Source organism: Nicotiana tabacum, chromosome 3 (genome assembly GCF_000715075.1).
Source record: "Nicotiana tabacum cultivar K326 chromosome 3, ASM71507v2, whole genome shotgun sequence".
NCBI classification, from domain to species: domain Eukaryota; kingdom Viridiplantae; phylum Streptophyta; class Magnoliopsida; order Solanales; family Solanaceae; genus Nicotiana; species Nicotiana tabacum.
The window spans coordinates 21953196-21958169 of NC_134082.1; the positions used below are offsets into that span (position 1 = coordinate 21953196).

The 4974-nt window shown below is 36.5% G+C and overlaps 1 long non-coding RNA gene across 1 annotated transcript; it reads left to right on the top strand.

Annotated features, from left to right (window-relative positions):
- Positions 1 to 271: 271 nt before the first annotated feature.
- On the top strand, positions 272 to 4359 carry LOC107763177 (uncharacterized). Its single transcript, XR_001642954.2, has 3 exons — positions 272 to 581; positions 2269 to 2651; positions 4093 to 4359. It is a non-coding gene; the product is annotated as an uncharacterized LOC107763177 (long non-coding RNA).
- Positions 4360 to 4974: the final 615 nt, after the last annotated feature.

Below are 4974 nucleotides of genomic sequence, written 5' to 3' on the forward strand. Positions count from 1 at the left end.
ACAATAACCCGCCCCGCCCCGCCCCATGAATCCGTAACCCTTACGGTTCGATTTTTACGCGGATGAACCCAAATCCGTTAAACCCGGTATGTCCCAACCCGTAACCGGCCCGTACCATAACCCGTACGGGTATTAAATTCCCCTACCCAGCCCGGCCCGGCCCACCCGTTAAACACCCATAATTGTATATGAGGTTTTTAAATTATTATATGATTAAAGGTGTTTTGCGGGAGGAAAAGGTTCTGCATATTCAAATAGTTAGAGAAATACATTAAGGGCCTTATCAAAAAAAGAGATAAGGGATAAGATTCTAATTTTATACAATCTGGGCGTAAACAAGACTTGCACTCTAGCGGATAATTTTACAAAGAGGGGACTTTTCAGAAGTATTTTCGATGTATCCGCGGGTGTATCACAAATATTGTGAGGTTGGGTCAGCTGTCAATATTATGTTCTCTTTTCTTCCTTGCCTTCCATTCCAATGTTTATTGTCGCTCGTACGTTACTCACTGCATCTGTGTGATACTGCGTTGAACACAACACTGAAAACACTGAAGGAATTGTTAAGAGAATCGGCTTAGGTATGTTAAGGTTATTTCTTCTTTCTTCTGGCGTGATCCAAATGATATAAAAGAAACGAGTAAACGCACAGCTTTCATAAACGACTCTATTAATAGAAATACTAGGGGTCTCTATGTTCTTGATTCCCCATGTGACATATTACAAAGATGTTATCAATGCATACTGGGGGTTTCTATATTTAAATTTTATATATGTATGTTTATTTGCTGATGATATAAATGGAGCATGTCAAATAATGAATTCACTTACCATGAACCCACCAAATTTGAACTTGAACCACATCATATAACTAGTTCCCTTGTGAGAAAATACCACTGCTCCACCTTTTTTAGTGCTACCTGGCGTTTATTATTATTTTGATGAAATTGGTAATTTTATTTATTTAATGAGAAATCCCCTCATACAAGGTGTATAAGAAAGTGGAGAATCTCACACACAAAAAAAACATGATCCTTTACAGGGAGCTATCTAGCTTTTATATAAAAAAATATGAAAGACAAATGAAATCCTAGGAGAAAAGAACACATGACTGCCAAACCAGTCATTCATGTCCTTTCTCTATGCAAAACTATAATTAACCATTAATGGTATACAAAGAAGAGGACGAATCAAATTTACAGTAAAGGTCAATTTGTTAAACCAGAAGAGATATCTGAAGAAGATGAATAGAAGGAAAGAAAGAAGGCCATCTTCCATCTTCTAACTAATTTTAATTGATTTACTCGTAAAAGAAAATAAAGAAGGAGACAGATCCGGGTAGTTTTTGGGAGGATTCAGTATCCAACTTTTTGAAATTTTTACTAATCCATCTGAAATTGGGAATGATTCTATTTTAGAATCTTTATTTGTTATGTGAATACATCTGCCATTCAACTTTTCTTTCTATCAAGAATAGTTCATGAGCCCCAAGCCAATATTCTTTCACGGATGCATTTGTGTTGTCTTGATTTCAAATTAATTTTAGTTACTGATATTGATATGTTTCTAGCATATTTGGTTTCCCTTTGTGTTGTCAGATAGTTAAACATTTTCTATTATATTGCAAATTCTTCATACGATTGTGATATTTCCTTTAGTTGTCCGCTTATTGTATCTTGAGATTATTAACATATTTTCATGCATTTCATTCATTTATACATGTACATTAACTCATGATCAGATGGCGTTATATACGTGTATATTATATGTGTATATTATATATATATATATATATATATATATATATATATATATATGTGTGTGTGTGTGTGTGTGTGCGTGTGTGTGTGTGTGTGTGTGTATGGGATATGGGAAAAGGTTACGACGTTATATTCGCACCACCACCTGATCAGCTGGTATACGATGATAAAGTTGCTCACAGTGGCTGAAATATAACTCAAACGGTGTTGTATACGCGTATATATGTATATGTGATATGGGAAAAGATTACGGCGTTATATACACACCACCACCTGATTATACGTTGATGATTTGCCCACAGTGGCCGAGATGATATGATGGGATTCCCTCATAAGCTTGATGAAGTTATGTACGTGTAGACCTATACATTACATGACATTTACATGCATATACATGACATTATAAATATTTCATGATTTACAGAGCTATCCAGACTTATAGGTTAAATTATCTACTCCATGTTTCTTCCATGTCCTTAATTAATGTTGACTTACTATTATGTTTCAGGTCCGCCTTACATATTCGGTACATTATTCGTATTGACGTCCTTTTGTTGGGGACACTCCATTCATACCGACAGGTATAGACAATCAGTTTGTCGAGCCCTCAGACTAGACGAGATTTGCATTTAGCGAAGGATCGGTAAGAATCCACCTCATTCGGAGTGGAGCCAAGTCTATGAGTCATCGTGTCAGAGTTTTTCTACAGATTTATGGGCGAAGCCTTGGCCGCAATTGCGAGTTCGCATTTGCGAACATGACATCGCAAATGCGATATCTGTGCCTGTGTAAAATCAAACTTAGACGAAATTTTCTTCATTTGTCAAACTCCCTCAAATCCTAAGCTCTCTTGGGCGATTTTCCAAAGAAAAGTTCTTCTCCAAATCAATTGTAAGTCATTTCTAACTCATTTTCGTTAATCTATAACGTCTTTTCACATGATTTCAATTCAAAATCAAGGATTTTCATGGGAAAATTGGATGTTTTTGGTAGAACTTAGGATTTTCGATTTTTGGAGATTTGGGCCTCGATTTGAGGTCCTATTTCAAAATAAAGTACATATTTGAGTTCGTGGGTGAATGGGTAATCGGGTTTTGGTTTGAGCCTCGGGTTTTGACCATGTGGGCTCGGGGTCGATTTTTGACTTTTTGGGGAAATCATTAGAAAATCTATTTTCATGCATTAGAATTGATTCATTTAGCATTTATTGATATCGTTAAGTAAATTGTGGAAAGATAAAAGTAAATTTTGGCTAGATACAAGCGAATTGATGGTGGAATCAAGAGGTAAATCGGTAGTTGAGGGTTGAATTGTGTTCGTGGCATTGAGGTAAGTGTTTGGTCTAACCTTAGCTTGAGGGATTAGGAGTTATGTCTTATTTGCTATGTGTTAATTGTTGAGTACGACGTATAGGTGTGGTGACGAGTAAGCATGCCCGTGAGTCTTATACTATGATTGATGTGACTCCGTTTTGTATTGTCCATGCTTAATATGATGGTTTCTAATGTTGAACAAGGCTTATGAAGGTATTCTTGGTAATTGAACATTGTAGAGCATTGGCTCAAGTTGAGAATTAAGTTGTGAAGTAATTTGTGGAAAAGAGAAGAGGTTTATGATATTGTCTCCCTTGCCGGGATGTTGTTGTTATGATATTATCTCCCTTGCCGAGATGTTATTACTCATGATATTGTTTCCCTTGCCGGGATGTTATTACTCATGATATTGTTTCCCTTGCCGGGATATTATTGATATATCATTGTTCCCTTGCCGGGATTCTATTGTGATTCTATTGAGTTCCTTGCCCGTATTGCTTTGTGATTGTTGCTTAGGTAAGGAAGAGTGTAAAGCACGAAGGGTGATGCCGTGCATGATGTTGGTGAGAGAGTGTTAATGCACGAAGGGTGATGTAGTGCCATAATATGAGTGATAATGCACGAAGGATAATGCCGTGCCATGATTATGTAAGGTAAATCACGAAGGGTGATGTCGTGCCGATTATATTGTTTCTTATGGTGAGGACGAGAGTAAAAGCACGAAGGTTGATGTCGTGCATTTGTCTTTGTTTTCTTATTCTTGCTTATAGTTGAATTTTGGTGTTCCGTATGTTTCTTTACTGAATTTCGGTTTGCACATGATATTTCCCCGAGCATGTTTCCCTTTTCCATCTTTAACTGCTAGTTTCTGTCATTATTACTTGTTGTATATGATATAACTGCACAAGTTTATTTGGTAGTCTTGTCGTAGCCTCGTCATTACTTCACCGAGGTTAGGTTAGACACTTACCAGCACATGGGGTCAGTTGTGCTGATACTACACTCTGCACTGTGTGCAGATCCTAGTGCTGCAGCTTTTGGACCACAGTGAGGTTGCTGCCTTCAGTCCAATAGCGGAGACCCGAGGTAGTCCTGCAGGCGTCCGCAGACCTTGGCGTCTCCTTCTACCTTTCTATTCTATTTCTTTTATGTATTTCAGAGACAACTTTGTATTTAACTTTCAGACCACTGTTTGTAATATTCGTAGATAGTCTGTGATATTATGACAACAAATTCTGGGTAGAGTTGTATGTTGGATTCTGCACTAGCATATGGTTAAACTATTAGTTTTCGTCTTCCACATTTTTGTTTATTATAATTCTTCCGCTGTTGATCACCTGTTATATTGAACTGTTAAAAAGGCTAAGTAAAAAGGGGTAATGAATCTATAATACTCAGCTTGCCTAGCTTTCATGAGTATGCGCCATCACGACTTCTGATGGTGGAAAATCCTGGTCCTGACATGACTGTAATAAACAAACAATGAAGTGTTATCCGTTTCAGAAAACCAAAGTGTGTTATCCATTTGTATTGGTACTCACTCTTTTCTTTCTTCTAAATAAAAAGAATACTCGTTGTATCTTATATTACAAAAATTAAAAAATCTAATTAGTGAAAACACTATATGTGAAACCAAAATATGAAATTTGTGAAGTGAAATTTGAAACTTCATTTAATAAAAATGACCATTTGATAATTACAACAGTAGATAATAAAGAATAAATTCTCCTCTTGATTATTGAATCTGATCAAATTAATGTGAAGGTGGTAATCTTTTATCGAATAAGGTAAAGGATAATACACGGAAACTGCCACTAGTTTGCTTCTCAAACCGAAAAATATTATTTAGCCTATTAAAATTAAATCCCCACCTGCGACCCGTCCCGCCCCGTATTTTCTTT